Below are 20,809 nucleotides of genomic sequence, written 5' to 3'. Positions count from 1 at the left end.
CTTGTTGAATTACCATACACATGCCAGATTAATAATTAAAAAAACGGCGGGGACAGAGGCAGCTTGCATTTTTTTAACACAACACAGTCGAAGTCGCTCACATAACCGAGCACTCACACCTCTGTGAATACATACACGTATACCCTACCTTATAAATACCTCCGAGAGTCTGAGCCGACATAGCATGTTGAGATTGACGAAAGCCTGAAATAAATCTAGAAAAATGTGAGCATCAATATTAAGTTTGGGACTGGATGAATCTGGTTGGATGGGGTTACCGCAGACCTTCTAACTATCCAATCACAGATTGGTTCGCGGCAGCCTGCATTTTAAAAGCACGCTCTTGAGGAGATCATCGGATCCGTCTCATTGAATTTATTTATGAATTTATGTACTCGGCGGCCAGACATCAACGGGGTGCATGTGCATGACTGAGGGGGTGAACGGGGCTGCGACAACGTCTGTGGGAAGAGGAGCCGCCATGGGCGAGAAGAGGCGAAATAATCTTTGAAGAAGCACAGGTGCCTGCTCAAATTTGAGGAAGAAAGGGAACTTTTTAATATATATTTTAATAATGAAACTTGTTTTAATATATTTAAGGTTGTATTGAGACAACCATTCACTTAATTGGTTTTAGGATCAATCTTGCATTTTAATATTGCGGCTTTTTCATGCCACGAATTTACCCGATTCATATTTTTTTTCACACACAGCACAGTCATCTCAACTTTGTGGCTCTTTAGTAACACATATACTAATCATCATTGTTAAGGAAATCGTTAACTTGGTAGCTGCTCGCAATGGCGAATCTAGAAATAAAATGAACGGTGTGCACATTTAAAAGAAATGAAGTCTATTTCAATTACCTTGCATGGGCCTTAAAAATCAGCTAATTTTTACATGGTGAAAAAATGTTTTTCAACACCTGGCACACCCGTTGGTACGCCACTGGCTGCTCGGTTGGCTGGTGAGTAGGGAATTAATAGGCTGCTCAGTTTATTGACTACTTGGTGACCCTACGGATAAGGATTAATCGCAAGTTAACTGGTTAATTATCATGCGAATTCTTGAACATGGCTAATAGAAAAAAGACTTGAATTATCACAAGAAATCCAAACAATGTGGTCAAATCCTCTGTCCCACTTGAGGAAACAGGATTTAATACATCACATGTTTGTTTGATTATTTTTGAGATGTTCTTTCTCATGTACGTCTAGGTGTGTACGTAGCCAAGCAACAAGTGCCCACTTCTCCACCACCACATGTGCCTTATCATCCTGCTGACCTTATCCTTACCAGGCTGTAACACCGTATGAACTAACTGACTTTTCTTCTTCTTTTTCTCTCTTAGTTTTTTCCATGGCCACTGCAAGTTCCTGCTGCCGATCACCTCACCATTATCCAACCAAACTGTTGCCAGCAGCGTGTTCTGCTCGTTTGGGCGATTCTATTTTTGTGTTTTATGGAGCTTCTCGCTGCCTCCTCACCCGACAGCTTGTTTGCTTCAGTATACGCAATCTGAGCATGGGATTGCTAGGACGGTAAATGTGCATCGGCTTCAAAATATGCAAAATCAGAGCATTTTGCTTCAGTAAAAGTTTCTGAATCCCGTGTGTTTGTAAGCGTCATAATTTGGTGGGTCTAGGGGTAAAGTTGCGAGTTTGCAAGTGTCCCACTCTCGATTAAGGGAAGCAGTTGTCCGTCGGGTTCTGCGTGCGTCATGATGTCATTGTAGTAGTACCGGTGATAACGATTGGCCAACAATTTCTCTGCATTATGCCGATCAAAATTCCCGATATTGGATCCCACAGAAAAATAATCTAATACTTGAATGTGTCCTTCAATTGTGTGTGTGTGTGTGTGTGTGTGACTTTGTGAACATCTGCTCCTATCTGCCGGTGCCACTGGCAATACAGGCAGCGTCCATGTAATCTGTAACGCTGGCTTGGGATAAGCCACGCTGGAAACAGGAAAAAACACGCAGCAGAAGCACATCGTTTGCGTCTTAAGAAGTGATGAGTAGAATTCTCTGCATTGAGTTGTAAACTTGTAATCAGCCTGTGTGAAGTTGTAACCGCCGTGTTGTGATCACAACTCTGTTTTGGGTGAATGTTCAATGTGTGATATGGCCATGGCTACCACTAGCACGGATACTGTTTGTATTGATTTATTAGGTACATCAAGGTTGAAAGTTGAAGGTGACCATGTGCCAAATTATATAGTTTTTAATCAGAAGCATGAAGAGGAAGTTGAAGCATTAGTTGCTATAACGTACATGCATGCTGGTTTTGTGGATGGTTCATCACATGAGAATTACGAGAAGAAACCACGAGCATGGTTGGAAATTATTACTCCCTCCGTTCCTAAATATAAGTCTTTTTAAAGACTCCAACAAGTGACTACATACAGAGCAAAATGAATGAATCTACACTCTAAATATGTCTGCATACATCCGTATGTTATAGTCCATTTGAAATATCTAAAAAGACTTATATTTCGAAACGGAGGGAGTAACATGCATGCGTGTGTACTTGCATGCATGTGCATCCAGCCCTTCATGCATGATATGCAAGACTTTGTTTTTAGTGAACCAGATGGGCATACACAGGGGAGACACATGCAAAGTATATACCCTGGGAGAATCCACGTGCTAACCCTTTTCAAGAGATAATCTGGTCGTTTTCTTCGTTTAAAAAAGGCAAGATGTTCAATTCTCAGGCTATAGCAGGGCGCCTATCCGGCTACTACTTTGCACGTACGAGACCACCGGATGACAAGGAAATATACATTCGGTGTACTTCGGAAAGTTGGGATTTCGTGACCTTGCAGGAGATTGGATGGGGCCACCGGCAATATATGCGTACAAAATCATCTGGAGACAAGGTTTTGTTAGTTTGTTAATTATGGAATTAGAAGTTCGCCGAGATGTAAAAGGCAATATTTATTAGATAGAGTTCAGATTAGTTTTTTTCCCATCTAGCTAGCCACAATACGTTGCTTGTTTTCCAAGGTAGATTAGGGTGTACGGCCACAATATAAGGCCAAGTCAATGTGTCATGAAAGGGTAGGTTATTTTATGATGGAATTAGACACCACGTGTGTTTAGGCCGCTGGCCATTATCGAGTTTAGAGAATTCTTATCAAAATCTCTACTGGCGTGTAAGTTCATGCAACGCGGCGCGTAGGGGATTACAAGCTGAGCCTATACAGTTCGTCCACGTTATTCCTTCGGATTGAGGGGTTGGCGTGTTGTTTCCGTGGGATTTGCGAACATCTTCGTAAACCCGCGACTTGTTCTTGCTGCGATGAAGGTTTGTGCCGTGAAAGATCGGGTCAACAACGGATCGTCCCTCGTCTTGAGGTTCGCTCCTCATCAATGTGCTTGCATGCTTAACTTGCCGATTAGTCATCAAACTTCCGAATATTGCAAGCACCATTGGTTCAGTACAACTTGCATCAGTTACATCATATCGTTTTAGTTTGTTTTAATAAATGATGGCTCGGGTGCGTCCTGAAAATCATCTCACATTTTCATGACAGCATAGCTCCGACCCAAGTTCAGAAATGGACCGAACTCTCTGCAACTGACTACAGTACTTGGACTGTCTAAATGATGCAACCCACACACTTTGCTTCGTATAGATCACATGAATGCGAAACATAGAAAGATAAGAATACAGAAAGGATCCAATATGCAGTAAAACTACCTCCGGCCCCTTCCACAGATGTGGCGCATCGCTTGCGGTACCAGAAGATTTGTGTAACTTTCCCACTCATGGGGTCAGGTTACACAACTAAATGCTACTTGTGTCACTGTGTGACTCGCGTTGGCTGACAGAACATGATCCCATTCCATGCAGTGAGCGCTCCCCCTCCTCATGATCAACTCAGTCAGGCAGCTGCAGATGCCACGTTCCAACAGTACCAACCACGAGCTTTGTTGAACCATCATATAATTTTCACCGCCGGGAATGAATCGTTTCTTAAATCCTGTCCACTTCAAAGAATTCTCCTCCTCCCTCAGGTGGCTACTTTCTTCCGAAGATTCGTTTTATGAATCCCGCCGGCTTCTCGTTTCCTGGTATAACATATAATAAATGTACAAAAGCATTAGACAAGTTTGATCCAGCTGGGGATATATATTTGCTTCGCTGGATTAAAACTGTAATCAATTTCATGTAAATACTTAAGATTGTGTAAACATCGGTAGCCTTGCTGACCTTTGATTGACCAATGAGTCAAAGGCATATATTTAGTCACAACAGTAGATGCACACTTGAAAAAAGACACAGAAACAAGACCGCATGCATCGTTCTGATGCAAAGGCCGGGGGTTATCCTCCTTTTCCCCAAAAAAAGAAACAAGATCGCAGGGAGTCTTCAACACGAGTATCCATGGACGAAGATGAGTGTTTTTTTTTTCTGCCGGATAGATGAGTGTTTTATTTGAAAAGGAGGAAGCCCTTGGTCTTATAACTTTGTGTGAAATGCTTTACCGGTCGATTTGGATGAACAGAAGTAGATGAAGACATTTGGATTGTTTGAATCCTCTTGATGCTACATTTTGGGTCAATAAAGTATGCCCTTCATTGAAAAAAGATCTTTATCGAATTTGTTTTTGAAAAAAGATGAAGATTTTGTATTTTAATTGTTTTCACAAATGCAGTTTTCATCAACAAATATTCATTAACACTAGAGGGCTCCAGAATGGGAAAACCTTGGATGCGGTCATCTGCATGGGTGATATTAGTGGGGACAGGAGGTCTTGGCACCCCTCCTGGACCTGCACTTGGAACTGAGACTGTAGGTCTTGACACTCCTCCACCTGCTCTTGGGGCTGGGACTGGATTGACCCCTTTATCAAGCCAGAGCATGATGTCCCTAGCGGTAGGTCTCTTTTCAGGCTTTGACTGGACGCAGTGTAGGCCAATATCAATGCACATTTTTACTTGCTGCAGTTCGTCAGCTTCTAGTGAGGTATACAACCATCTTATTTGTGACTCTTCCCTCCAGTTTTCCTCTATCTGTAGAGTATATTAGATCATCAAATATTTAAGGGCAAATAATAATTATTTTTAGGTAAGGTTGAAATTTATTGTTATTTTCTGTCAAGCAATAAAAGCTATCGCATGATCAAAGTGTTAAAACAAATCGTCTTACACTCTTAATAAGCACTCCGTGGTTGCCTTTGATCTCTTGTTGTGTTGCTATCTCTAGAATCATAAGACCCAAGCTGTATATATCCACCGTAGCTAGATATTTGAGGTCAGTACCCTTGGAGTGGAAGAAATCTGGTGGCAGGTAAGCACTGCATAATATATGAACATATCAGTTTAATTAAAACATATTACAGTCAATCGACTAGCTAAACCGATAGGCCACAAAATATAGACATTTAATTTCTTCGAAATGAACATAACATAGACACGTATCATGAGCAAATTCGAGAGCTAATTTTCAAACCAGTAGCACTGAGAGCATACATACTTGGGCCCATTAAGCTTAAGTACCAGGGATTTGGTGTTCTTTTCCCCAATGAGCTTCGAAAAATCGAACCCTGTGATGCATGGTACGTAGTTCTTGTGAAGCAATACATTTGACGGGCTTAAATTCAGATGAACAATTGGACAATCTGCACGGCCCTTGTGGAGGTAATGTAAGCCTGCGCAAGTCCCTTTGATCAATTTGTAGTGCATCTCCCAATCAATTTCACGAGATTCTTGACCTAATAAAACAACAAGTAGAGAGGGAGGGATCAATGAACGAAGACCTAGCTTAGTGAAGTAAACTATAAGAGCCCTTTTACGGTGATTGGGGCGGTACTGGGAGTACTTTCAAGTACTTACCCCTTCGATTTTTATTAGCCGTCCGATCTGGTGGGGGATTAAAAATGAATTAACTTAATTAGTTTAATCAGAGAAGGGCATAATGGTCCAGGGTAAAAAAAATTCAACCGATCACGTCCACGACCAGAACCACGTCTAGATCTAGTAGCTCGGTCAAGTCCTCCTTCTCGACCAGAACCACGTCTAGATCTAGTAGCTCGGTCAAGTCCTCCTTCTCGTCCTCTTCCTTCTGTCCGACGAGCCCGGCGAGAGGAACCAATTCACCGTCGTCGGCGTCGTTCTCGTCCTCCTCCTGGTCCCCTTCACTATAAAAGACGTGGTCGGCGGCAGGAAGAAGAATAAGGCGTGACATCTGCGGCGGCAGTGTCGGTGGCGACGGCGGCGGCGGTATAGGAGAAAGCCCCCCACTGATCCCATCGCTTCCGGACTTGCATCTTAAGGTATGAATCGCCTGAATCTCAACTTACTTTGATTCGTAGCCTGCACTTCCTACTTAGATTTGTTTAGTCATCATCGATTTAGGTTTCCCTAGTGCATGCAATTCAATTTAGCAGTACTTACATCTCTGATCACGTCTGATTTTTATTAGCCGTCCGATCTTGCGGGGAATTAAACTTGGGCGTTGATGATTGGTTTCCCTCACATGTCAAACGAGCAAAGTCTTTTCCATGCACTTGTCTTTGCCTATGAGCTATTTTACACCTGCAACATTGATAAACAGAAAGATGTTGATGATTGGTTTCCCTCACATGTCATATGCAGGAAGACATGGCGTATGCAAGTGATGAGAGTATGTTCGAGTATCTAAATGTTGTCAGCAAGATGTTTGATAGTGAGGCTGAAGGCTATGAATTCTACAACAAATATGCTCTTGAAAAAGGTTTTAGTGTGAGGAAAAGCTACGTTGAGTGGGATGGATCCAACAAATACATAATTTTAAGGAAAATTGTGTGTAGTCGTGAAGGGTTTCGCGAAGAGAAGCACATGAAAAGAAAGATGGAAGATAGAAAGAGGAGGCCACGAAGTTTAACTCGTGTTGGGTGTAATGCTAAATTGGTCATTACGAGACAGGAGGAAACCGGTCGGTGGTTTGTCAAGGATTTCATCGATGAGCACAGCCATCCTCTAGCCCCACGGGATCTTTCTTGTCTGCTGCGTTCGCACAGACGAATTAGCGATGAGCAGAAAGCGGACATTGCGGACATGGAAAAATGTGGGATCCGCAAATACCGTATTATGGATATTTTGTGCTTTCAATACGGTGGATTTGATAAGGTTGGATGCATAAAGAGGGACATTTATAATTTCTGCCATGCTAATAAGCAGGAGACAATCAGTGCCGGTGATGCTAATACGGTGATCATGCACATGATGGCGAGGCGAGAGCGAGATGTGGATTTTTTCTTCAAGTACTTGGTAGACGAGCATGGCCATCTGAAGGGACTGTTCTGGGCTGATAGTCAATCGCGACTTGACTACGAGGCTTTCGGAGACGTCATTGTTTTCGATAGCACATACAGAACCAACAAATACAATCTGCCATTCGTGCCGTTTGTGGGGTTGAATCACCACCGCAGCACTGTTATTTTTGGCTGTGGTATAATTTCTCATGAAACAAGCCAGGCATACGAGTGGATGTTGCGGACCTTTTCTGATTGCATGGCACAGAAGCATCCGATATCTGTGATCACAGATGGGGACCTTGCAATGCAGAGAGCAATCAGGGTGGTCTGGCCAGACTCAAACCATAGACTATGTATATGGCACATTCAGCAGAACATTGTACGCCATCTGCATGATGACGACGTAAAGGAGGAATTCAGATCTTTCATTTATGATACTTCTTTCATTGAAGAGCATGAGATAAAATGGATACAATTCTTACAACGGAATAAAGTAACCAGTGAGGAGTCTTGGCTGCATCAGATGTATCAGATGAGAAAGTTGTGGTGTGCTCCATATCTTGAGGGGCGTTGTTTCCTAGGATTGAGCAGCAATCAGAGGAGTGAGAGCTTGAACTCTGTGCTACATACGCATCTTGAGGGTAAGATGTCGTTGTTTGAAATGCTAGAGCACTATGAGCGTTGCCTTGCGTCGCGACGGATTAACGAAGCTCTCCAAGACGTCGAAGCCTTGCAGTCCGTTCCATTTACAGAGGAAAATGCTTCGCCGCTTGAGAAACACGCCGCAACAGTTTTCACACCTAGTGTCTTTAAGATGGTCTTATGGAGCATAGATGCTGTCAGCAAATGTCAGATGAGAGAGATACTAGATGGATCAGAAGATTCCACTTATGTTGTGTCCAAGCAGGAAAGAATGGATAAAAAGTTTGGAGTGCGCATTGAAGAGCAAGGAGGTCTTTTGCACAGGGTGAGTTGTTCTTGCCGTAAGCTGGAATGCGCAGGCACACCATGTTCCCACATTTTTTACATATTGGGGATTTTAAAACAAACAATTCTGCCCAGTTGTTGCGTTCCCACTAGGTGGACTATGAATGCAAAATGTGCATACGCACCTACCAGAAAAAACCAGATGTATGACTATTCGGTAAGCCTGCAGAGGTACCGCGAGTTGCGGAATTGTAGTCACGCCGCAAGTTTCAAGGCATGCCACTCTGATGAGGACTATCACCGTCTAAAGATGCTTTTGGAAGCACAACATCATGGCAAGCAATCAAGTTTTGAACAAGCTGACAGCAAGGAGTCAACTAATGCTCAGCATAACAGCATTAGGTTTGGCCCGTTGATGCCGCACTCGGAGAAAGTTGATAAGGTTCTGGATCCCGTGCATGTGCCAGGCCGAGGTGCACCGAAGAAAAGGCTGCAGGCAAAGACAAAGAAGTCAAGATCACAGAATATGTGTGGCTATTGCAAGAATCCTGGTCACAATCGACGTAAATGCGCTAAATTGCTAGAGGTACGAAATATGTTCATATTTATTTTTTGCATGTGTTTTACTCATAATTGATGTCCATGTGATTTATTCTATTCTTCTGTGTAGGATCTCGAGGCTGAACTGTGATGTCTACATACAGCATGAACTGACGATGAGCCAGAGAAAGTCGTGTGCCATTCAGCTTTGTGTGACGTGGTCTTTACATTCTATTTCATCGTGACAGTAATTTAGTGAAGTGCGGTTGTACTGCCATGTTACTGTATTAGTTCGACATCTTTCGTTTTCATTTTCTGTGTGTATCATTTGATGTCCAACTTTAAGAATGATGATGTATTTCGAACAGGAATAAGGGCTAGCATGGAGCACTTGTTATTTTCGAGTAGAATAATTTTTGTGATGTATTTCTGCACGCATATTCATAATCATCATGCATATTCTTCATTTATAGATCATTAATGACTGACGTATTTTTTAAATAAGCGGGGCCCAGTAGGGTGTGCTTGGAAATATTTGAGAAACCTGCATGCACGTTCATTTTCGCTGCATGCAAATCGGGCCAAACATGGTGACACACATGTGCCAAACATGTCTATGAAAGAAATTTTTGAAAAAAATTATTTTACAATGCCCCCTTGAGGCATAGACCGATGTTTTCAGCAGTCAGTCTAGAGGGCATTATAAATTCAAAAAATTCAAAAAAAATACAAAACCTTGGAAACCTAGCATTGTTTGTGCAAGAGATCATGTGTGCCAGAATTGAGGTGATTTGGAGGTGGTCGAAAAAATGCCCGCATTCCGGAGGGACCATTTGGTCTATAACTTAAGCCAGTTTTTGACAAAAGGTGAATTTTTCCACCACCTCCAAATCACCTCAATTTTCCTGTACATGGTGACACACATGTGCCAAACATGTCTATGAAAGAAATTTTTGAAAAAATTTATTTTACAATGCCCCCTTGAGGCATAGACCGATGTTTTCAGCAGTCAGTCTAGAGGGCATTATAAATTCAAAAAATTCAAAAAAATACAAAACCTTGGAAACCTAGCATTGTTTGTGCAAGAGATCATGTGTGCCAAAATTGAGGTGATTTGGAGGTGGTCGAAAAAATGCCCGCATTCCGGAGGGACCATTTGGTCTTAACTTAAGCCAGTTTTTGAAAAAAGGTGAATTTTTCCACCACCTCCAAATCACCCCAATTTTCCTGTACATGGTGACACACATGTGCCAAACATGTCTATGAAAGAAATTTTTGAAAAAATTATTTTACAATGCCCCCTTGAGGCATAGAGCGATGTTTTCAGCAGTCAGTCTAGAGGGCATTATAAATTCAAAAAAATTCAAAAAAATACAAAACCTTGGAAACCTAGCATTGTTTGTGCAAGAGATCATGTGTGCCAAAATTGAGGTGATTTGGAGGTGGTCGAAAAAATGCCCGCATTCCGGAGGGACCATTTGGTCTAACTTAAGCCAGTTTTTGAAAAAAGGTGAATTTTTCCACCACCTCCAAATCACCCCAATTTTCCTGTACATGGTGACACACATGTGCCAAACATGTCTATGAAAGAAATTTTTGGAAAAAAGTATTTTACAATGCCCCCTTGAGGCATAGACCGATGTTTTCAGCAGTCAGTCTAGAGGGCATTATAAATTCAAAAAAATTCAAAAAAATACAAAACCTTGGAAACCTAGCATTGTTTGTGCAAGAGATCATGTGTGCCAAAATTGAGGTGATTTGGAGGTGGTCGAAAAAATGCCCGCATTCCGGAGGGACCATTTGGTCTAACTTAAGCCAGTTTTTGAAAAAAGGTGAATTTTTCCACCACCTCCAAATCACCCCAATTTTCCTGTACATGGTGACACACATGTGCCAAACATGTCTATGAAAGAAATTTTTGAAAAAATTATTTTACAATGCCCCTTGAGGCATAGACCGATGTTTTCAGCAGTCAGTCTAGAGGGCATTATAAATTCAAAAAAAAATACAAAACCTTGGAAACCTAGCATTGTTTGTGCAAGAGATCATGTGTGCCAAAATTGAGGTGATTTGGAGGTGGTCGAAAAATTCACCTTGAACAAAACCTAGCATTACCAAGCACATGCCCACTGTATGCAGCATGTCTCATCAGTCAAGCAACATTGAAGCACCTACTGTGATCATTGCAGCATCAGAATATAAACACTGCAACAAAGCATAGCTGACCTGCATCTAGACAGTTGATATACTTCAGAGACATACTAGATTAATTAAGTCTCTGCCATACTTAAGAGTCTGCCATACTACTTAAGAGTCTGCCATACTACTTAACAGTTCACAAACACTTCCACCTTCCAGATTCACAGTTCACAACCATACTAGCGCAAAAGTTAAACATCATCAACTATATTGATGATGAGTAGCACTACCAGCTTCACAGAGGGTGACTAGATGGGACCCATAGCCTTTAGGAGGGCTGCATGCTCTGCCCTGATCTTCACGTCGTTCCCACTCGTCGCTACAGCGCGTGCATGCGACATAAGGTGCTCATACAGCCCATCCTTGGGAATTGGCTTAGTGGTGCAGTATGGGCACCTGAACTTGCCCCACTTGTAGTACGCCGCCTTCCCCTTCTCCCTGATCTTGTTGGCTTCATGCTCAATGAAGGACTTGTGGTTGCACTCTTCCACCTCATCTCCAGAGTTGTACTGCACATACAAATGATTTGCATAAATACATACTTCCCATTTAGAGTAATGTAATTAACAAACATCAAATAATTGCCATTTACTTGCCCGTTAATGAACAAACAAACATAATAGCCCATTTACAGCTAATTAATGCACAAACAACAGAATAGTTCCATTTAGAAGATTTTAATGGACAAACAACAGAATAGTTCCATTTATATGCATTCATATATGGTTTCATGAAAAAACATCACACATATCCCATTTACAGCTAATTAATGCACAAACAACACAACTTTCAGAGGAATTAATTGAAAGTACAACAAAACTTTCCATTTTAGAATAATTCAATGGACAAACAACACAATATTTCCATTTATGTGCATTCAGATAAGGTTTCATGATCAAAGACCACAAATATGCCATTTAGAGCTAATTAATGACCAAACAACACAACTTTATGATATCAATGAATAAACTATATAACATTCCAATTTAGAGGCATTCATATAGGGCATCATCAACAAACAACATCTCACACAGATTAATAAACAGACCAAAAACAACTTGGGGTTACCTCCTCGTCGTCGTCAGACTCAGACGGGTCGTCGAACCCAGCGATGTCCAGCTTCCTCTTGTTGCCAGCAGCTTCCTCATTCTGCAATACAAGTAATTAATTCAATTATACTACTAACTACATATAACATAGTATACAAAGGTCAAGCAATCTGCAATGTGCTTCTAATAACCTAAAATGTTACTTTGACCTAAAATTATCCAAAGGTCAAGCATTCTACAATGATAGCTTGGTCAAGCTAAAATTTTAGATCATGCTGACTGTGGTCCTTCAAACTGTAATGCCAGACTGGGCACCAACAATAATTTTGTGAGTGCTCAGGTCTGCCAATTAATGGAGGTAGTACATTGGTTGACAACAAGTAATTGCATTTACTTCATCTGGCTCATGTAATGTACATAGTGGTACATCAAATGAACAAAGTAGGATTTTAACCTCATTTGTACAATATCAACTTTAATAGATACACTGGGTGGCGGCTCAGCCCCTGCCGTGGCCCACTGAGGGAATATGCAAAACAAATCTAACAACATATACAGCATATAACAAAATCTGAGCACATGAGGCAATCCAGATACTAATATAAAAAACCTAACTCTCATTAAATCACAAATCAGAAAGGGGGTGCCGCATTCAATCACAAATCTACAATAAAAAACCCTATCTACTAAATCTTCTGCTTAACAACTACAACTAAGAGAGGAGGGGAACGAGAAGGATTACCACATCCACCACCTGCTTGTCGCTCGCCTCCGCACCTGCATCCAGTGCGCCGCCAGACGCCGTCACCACCAGGTCCGGCACGACGGAGTCCGAGCCCACCACCCCCTGCTCCACCAGATCCGCCGCCGCAGCGACCGATCTAGCGACTGCGGGTGCAGCATCTCCCGCACCACCGACGGCGGCCACTTCTTGGACGGCATCTACCGCGGTGTTCGCGGCCTCGACCGCAACTCCGTGCGCAGTGGCGGCAGCGCCACCACCTTGCGCCATCGAAGCCTAAGAGAACCCACCGGAGAGAGGGAGGCGGTGGAGTTGAGCGAGTAGGTGCAGTGGCGGGGCGATGGAGACGAGGGGGAGACGATGCGGCAAGGAGAGAGGGGGTGAGCCGATTTGGGGGAAAAGGTGGGGGAGATGCGGCCGGTGGTGGTTCCCCTCCCTCTTTATAGGATGTGACGTTGTTGGAAGTTTTCGTGCGCCGCGTGGCTAGCCCTCGACCGCCGCCGCCCACGCCCACGACCGCCGCACGTGACAAGGGAAAACGAATCGCCCACGTACAATACATGTATACCCCCAGTGTACAAAAGTAATCGGGCCGGTGAAAAAAAAGCCCGCCTACTTGCCCGCTTTCACAATTCAACGGCCTGCATACGACTAGTAACCCCATCATTTATTGGGCCAGGATGCAGAGGCCCGCCAGATTGTGAAAACAGGTAGCAAGTAGGCCCCACAGGGCAGGGACGGAGACGGTTAGGCAATGTGCTGCCCGCTTTAGAAAGGAACTTGAGAGGGAAAGCTCAGCGCGCTATATAAACCGGTGCTAGCTCCCCTCGCTCGGCGAGGTGGGACTAAACTCCCTGCACCCCTGGGATGTGCCCGGCGCGAAGCTCGCTTGGGCCTAATTCGGGTGGGCCGTCCCACGCCAGCCTCACCCGCTGGGTCGCTGGATGGACCGTTGGGCCATCTCGTTGTCTGCGCCTGAGGCCTGCATGCATGGGAAGGGCGGCGACGTGGGTTTGCATGCGCGGGTGGCGGACGTGCATGCATGCGAGCGAGGCGATTAAAACCTTGTTTTCACACTTTTCGATTCAACGTGGCAATTAAAACCTTGGTTTCACACTTTTTTGATCCACCCGCATCTATTCAACGTGGCAATTAAAGTGGCATATGGATCGTTCGACGCGGCTAGTTTGAACGTAAGCGCGGTCGGTTCCCTTCCCTTCCCCTTTCCCTATTTAAACCACCAGCCCTCACCTTCTGCACACATCCATTTGCGCCGCCCTTCTCTTCTTCCCCAAACCCAGAGCACTCTCTGAGCGAGCTGCGAGGATGCAGTACAACGGCCCCACCTACCGGCTCCCACCGACCGTGCCGGAGAGACAGTATCCGGCCGGCGTCGTCGTGGAGAGCACACTTCGCGTGTGGGCGTTCTCACGCTGGAGGGGTGCAAGGGGCTTTGCCCAGTGGTTCCTCCGTGCGGGCTTCGCCCACCTCCCGGCGGGCTCGCCGGTGATGTTCCGACTGCATGAAGTGCGTCCAAACTCCTGGTCTCCGCCGATAGGGCTCACCGTCACCTTCACCAACAGATTTGATGCGTACTACCTCCTCGGCAAGATGTTTTGGTGTGGATGCGAATTCATCGCATTCACAACCCACAACATCTTCACAAACTTCGACTGCGTCTTCCCCACCCGCGACGGTATGCACACCCTCCCCTACTACATCGGCGAGGACGGGATGGAGAGGAGCACTGGAGAGGAGGCGCAGTGAAGATGGTGGTGAAGGCCCGGTCTCGTCAGCTTGTCTTGCCTTAGCGTGTTAGGGCAAGTTTTTTATCTTTTAAATATTTCTATTAAGAGCAAATCATGTTGTTGGTTCTACCGTGAACTTTATCTATCCGAACTATGTTATGATTTCTACCCGTCTATTTGATATGTTGTTGGTTATCTGTGTTTTGCTTGCTATTTCTATCTTCTTCCCTTGATATTTCTATCTTATTTGACGTCAAAACCAGCAAGTTTTGGGGTTAGCTCAGATTTCACGCGGCCCACGGGGGTGTGCTTGCGCGCTTGATGGAAAAAATTGGTGTTTCCGGGTCCTGGGAAGACGGATTTTTTCGGCATGCTTGAAATGGACCCAAATTTTTTTGAAACCCTTGTACCAACATGACAAGCATCCATGCAAACTGGAAATTGTTTTGCGACGTTGTATGGTTTTGTAGGCTATAATGATTACACGTGTAGATGAAAGGCACGAAAAAACAGTTTCAACAAAGACAACATAAATGATTTTTTACAAGTTTTATAGATGGAAACTTCTTTAGATGCAATGCCATCTCACAAACAACTCAGAAACAACTGTATGATTGATCATAAAACACATGCATTGTTGTTCAAAGAACTGTCTCATGAATAAATTGTACCATAATTGCGAACATAGTGTGAAACAGAAAAAAAATGTTTGTTTGCAACAAATAATCCTGGTTTGAAGCTTAAACTGGTTGAAAAACAATTGAGCCTACTCCATATGGTCTTCTGCACTGCCAAAATCCAGTGACCTCTTGCGTTGCGACGTTGGAGATTGCGTCGGGCTTGGCGACGACCCATGTGCTTCAATCTTTTTCTCTTTAACATCAATGTAACCATACAACTGAAGTTGTTCTTGTTCTTTCTCCGCCAACTCTCTAGCAAGACCCTCCATTTCTTGGATTCTCACTTCCTGTAGAAAACCATAGGAATTGTATTAGGAAGAACTTAAAAATGACGTAGCCATAAACTAGATGCATGTAACATGTAAAATTTGAACCTCTGGATCAAAGTCATGCTCGGGATAACGACCTGTAGTTCTATTGTACACAATGTACAGGTGACATTTCTTGCTGCCATTCAGATCAGAAAGCATTTTTTCTACATCATCTGGTCCTGCAATCAAGAACATTCCTTCTGGCAGCTTCCACGCAGACTCGGGTAAGAAGTAGTACAGTTCTGCTCCCATTTTGCAACCAAAAGTATCTCTCATTTCACTCAGAATGAGATCGTAGGTCACTTTGAGGGGTTCAAAAATTCTGACTTCTGCCGGGTGTTCATCAAAGTATGCTCTCGGGACATGTGACATCTCATCATCCCTACTAACAATAAATTCCATGACCAGCACCTAGTATCTCACATCAGAGTTAATACATTAAATGAGTAAAGGGGCAAACATAATTTTTTATGTGCATAGCAAAATTGCGGTGTTGTTACCTGCTTTTGTGGAATGTATCCTTCATGTCGAGTGACTGGGGATTGTGCCATCTCAAACCTTCTCACCTTGTTATGTGGAATGTATCCTTCATGTGGTGTGACTGGGGACTCTGCCATCCCACGTTTCTTATCCTGCGTATGAAACGTCGACAGTGGGTTTACACACAAATTTTAAAAGGTCATACCATATCTTGGGTATGGCATCGTTGGGAGGTACTTACAAGGGGAGAATTGAAGATATGTTGTTGGGGTGGAGTGATGTGGCATTGAACGGGTGACTCTATCGCACTTTCTCGAGTGGATGGCGACTGTGCCGTCTCATGATGCTTAGCCTACATACAATCGCCGACATAAGGTTGCCACAAATTGAAGATGTTTGTATCATAGAATACTAAGGTCCTTAATATATACAATCGGTGCGAAATACTTACAGGGGGAGAAAAATTGAAGACATGTTGTCGGGGTGGCCGTGAGATCGCACGGGCTTCTAACATATGTCCTTCCAAACGGACCTTCTCCAGCATGGCCTTATAATCCATGTCCGACCGCTCCTGTAGCAGCTTGCTGTCCATATCCGAACGTGCCTGCAACACATAGGCATCCATCCTGACTCGCTCTGTCTGTATAATACTGTCCACAAGCTTCCGGTCCTTCTGCAACGTTTGATGCATTTCCTTGTAGCCAAGGAAAAACTTTTTTTCCATGTCCTCACAGTCCCGCTTATACTTTTCTTCAATCTCAAGACGCATCTTCGCCATCTTACGGGAAAACTCCTCACGCTCCTCCTTTATCATCCTGTCCACGTATGAACGTTCTTTTTTGAGTTTCTTATCTACCTCAGCGCGATCCTTTTGCACCTTCAAGTCGATCTCCCGGCGCGCTTCATGCAAAGACTTGTCGTACTCCGCATGGTTGTTATGCGCCTCTGAGACCATGATCCCTACAACAACACATATACCCATAGTATGAAAACTGTATCCACAACCTCATCCAACTAATTCCTAACAATACCACCGAGAAAATATATTCATAACCAGTTCGTACGAACAACTACTACAAACTATCAATCAAAAAGCTCTTGCATGACATCCTGTACTCCAATTACACCAGAACTACTCAACTATGGCAAAGGCTGTATTTTCTAATCTCTTCGGAAATGACTTCTTGGTCGAATCAATGGAAAAAATAATCAGCACTGCAATCGAAGATGGGAGGAGCCGTGGAGGAGACCTTTTTAATCCGGCGTCGGCGTGGTCGCTTCAGAAGCGATGGCGCGATCCCGGCGATGGCTATGTGAGGAGAAACAAGGTAGATGGGGGTGGTTAGGATAGGGTTGATATGCGGTAGAATGGGAAGGTATATATCCGTGATTGTAGGGATAATTAGTTATTTTGAAGTAATGCGCTTTGATGCAATTTTTTTAAGGAGCACGATCTTTTCTGGGCTTCCAAAACATGTGCACTGACCGCGGGTCCAACCACATATCACACAAGCCCGAGCCATCGCCGTGCCCGTGCCAACCCGAGGCCCACCATTGCCTCCCTTTCCCTTGCCCCACCAAATTGTTATTCTTCTCCGGCGACGAAGCCTGCCATCGCCGGCGGACGGTGAGAGACGAGAGATGTCCATGTCCAGTTCGGCCTCTCCGTCATCATGGCCGCGGTATGGTTCACTACCGATGACCAGATGCCCCGACTGCCCACGCATCGCGCCACTGAAGCGTTTGACAACCATATCGGAGAAGAATGGAAACCATGGGCGGGAATTTGTGAAATGCGAGAGCAAACCAGAAGCGGGGAAGGTTAAATCTATGTTCTGTTGTGTCTTTTTGCTATGAATTCTGACCCCAGATTTATTTATATTTCCTCGGAATTGGTATTTAGGGTTTCCCTTCCCTTTTTCAGAACCTGAAAACATGCAAGCATTTTGAGTGGCTGGATGAATACGTTGAGAGGCTTCAAACGGATGGCTTCATTGATTTGAGGCACGGGGCAACCCTAGAGGTAGATCTGCCATCGGCGGTGGATAATAAGGGCTATGCCAATGTTCCTCCGATGGTGGCGGATGCGGAACTCAAGGTGGAATTGAAGAAGATCAACAAGAACTTAAGGCAGTTGATCGATCTGAAGAAGCACGCAAATCTGATGGCCGCGGGATTTTATTTTTCAATAATTGTTGTGGGATTTGTTTACTTGTTGATCATCAGTCGTTAGTAGTTGTTAACAAATTATTTCAGTCAGCTTCTGTATAAGCAATGTCATGTGTGCTTAATGCCTTGTATGACCAGACCAAGGAAAAGCTCATTTGAAATCTATTGGAAAGGACAAATAAAATTGAAAACTGATTTCTTGTTTCCAAAATAAAATTTGTAACTTATTGTTCTCTAAAAAAGGAAGAGCAATAAATTCCTTCCACGAATTTCAAGAAATAATTGTCAACCCATTTATTACGTGATATGTTTGGCGCAATTAGTGGCTAACTGGTTATTTTTTGAGGAATAGTGGCTACTTGGTTGGATACATGCCAAACGTTACGTTCAGATTAGTTGCATCATTTCGTTCATTTTGTACCCAAAAAATCTATACAAAGTGTTAATTGGACAATGTGAACAATGTGGCATGTACCCTGAACCCTAACCACCCCCCCCCACCACACACACACACAAAACCGTAAAAACATTCAAAATTTTGCCCCACATGGAAACCATTATGCATGAATTCTCTATGGGGTCATGGGATGCCATGATGAAAGTTTGGGATCATTAGTACATGTACACGCAAGTACGATCTCTGACACGCGCATTTCCGGTCCCTGTACATGTACATGTAAACCAACCCAACATCGATCCGGTTCAGTGGATGGATGCATGCTCTATGTGGCACGAAGTATGTCGGTCGAGCCAGTCGACGGGCCAGATCGATGCTACCGGAGGGATTCCATTGTAGACCAACGCTCGACCTATGTCCGGTGTGTGTGATAGGTCCACTGTAAGACAAACATAGTTCCGTCAACCCTAAAATCGTAAACACTGATAACCCTAACCCCCCCCCCACTAAACCGTAAAAACATTCAAAATTTTGCCCCACATGGAAACCATTATGCATGCATTCTCTATGGGGTCATGGGATGCCATGAAGAAAGTTTGGGATTATACACGCAAGTACGATCTCTGACACGCGCATTTCCGGCCTAGCATGTCAACACCCCGAAAGCACTAGCTGGGTTCCTCACCTGTATGAAACCAACCCAACATCGATCCGGTCCAGTGGATGGATGCATGCTCTATGTGGGACGAAGTTTGTCGGCCGAGCCAGTCAACGGACCGGATCGATGCTACCGGAGGGAATCCATTGTAGACGAACGCTCCACCAATGTCCGGTGTGTGTGCTACGTCCACTGTAAGACAAACATAGTTCCGGCGACCCTAAAACCCTTAAACCCTAAACCCTGATAACCCTAACCCCCCCCCCACTAAACCGTAACAACATTCAAAATTTTGCCCCACATGGAAACCATTATGCATGCATTCTCTATGTGGTCATGGGATGCCATTAAGAAAGTTTGGGATCATTAGTACATGTACACGCAAGTACGATCTCTGACACACGCATTTCCGGGCTTGCATGTCAACACTAAACCCTAAACCCTGATAACCCTACCCCCCCCCACTAAACCCTAAACCCTGAACCCTGATAACCCTAACCCCCCCCACTAAACCCTAAACCCTAAACCCCTAAACCCTAATAACCCTAAACCCCTAAACCCCTAAACGAGTTGACAAGATTTTCTTATTTTTTTATATCATTTATCCAAATCTCACATAACTCACGCGGCCCACCCCTCCCTAAATCCCGCGATTACAGCTCCGCATTCTAACCACCCGGGCCGTCCGCACCTCCCACGACCGCTGCAAGATCAGATCGGAGACGCCGGTCACCCACGGAATACAGGAGTCGGCGGCCACCACTCGCCGCCCACCGCTAACGTGATCTGAGGGGTCGGACGTCAGTGTTCTTCTCGCCGCCTCCTCCTCGCGTGAACGCGCCGTTTTTCCTTTGCGCCGTCGACCGCGCTATACCGGCACTTATAGTTTGCGACGCACTAACCGCCGCCATCTACTCGGCGGCACCGTCTCCGAGAGAAGGTATTACCTGATCGTAACTCTTTATAATCGTTGTCGGCCGCTCCTTTAGTAGTTGAACCCTCATAGGTTTTGCACCCAAATAGGTTCTCTGCTTAAACCCATAAGTGGATCATATGTTAAATGACCCAGTTAATTTTGTTAAAATTAATTCGCTGCTAATTTTGTTATACATTTTCCAATTTTGTTCAGATTAATTGAGCCGGATTTTATCATTGCATAGGAGCCAGCAATGTCAGTTTCAGATACGAACCTTCATAATGGAGAAAAGCCCATCTCCGAAATTACCGATGCGGTAAGTAATTGACTGTTTGTGTACAATCGTTTCGTACACATAATTCATGTGTACTCAGTATAATTTAATGGCATGTAACAGGAACTCGGCGAAAAGCATGGTCATATGAAGTTAGTATGCTCACAGACAAGGTTCGGAAAAACCATGAAACTGTTGTCACCAGACCACAAAAAGTACATCATATCAGAAACCAGTCTTGGCGGTCTAACCCAGATGCATGAAGTGACTCTACGGCGCATAATGTTGGTTAGACTAGCCAAGAGCATAGATATGGACACCCAATCCATTACCATCGGAAAAACGCCAATTCCTATAACAAAAGAGGACGTGCAGTGTATATTTGGCATTCCGATAGAAGGGGAGGATATAGAGCCACATCTGGAAATGCAAACCGACACAGAATTGTTTACCGCCTATGCAAACAATGGG

General features: G+C 44.0%; 1 pseudogene; it reads right to left on the bottom strand.

Moving 5' to 3' along the window:
- Positions 1-4,585: 4,585 nt before the first annotated feature.
- The window catches only part of LOC123180168 (uncharacterized), a 34,197-nt pseudogene continuing 17,973 nt past the window's right edge, over positions 4,586-20,809 (bottom strand).

The sequence above is a fragment of the Triticum aestivum genome, chromosome 1D, assembly GCF_018294505.1.
Source record: "Triticum aestivum cultivar Chinese Spring chromosome 1D, IWGSC CS RefSeq v2.1, whole genome shotgun sequence".
Classification (NCBI taxonomy): domain Eukaryota; kingdom Viridiplantae; phylum Streptophyta; class Magnoliopsida; order Poales; family Poaceae; genus Triticum; species Triticum aestivum.
This window is presented reverse-complemented; position numbering and strand designations above follow the sequence as displayed.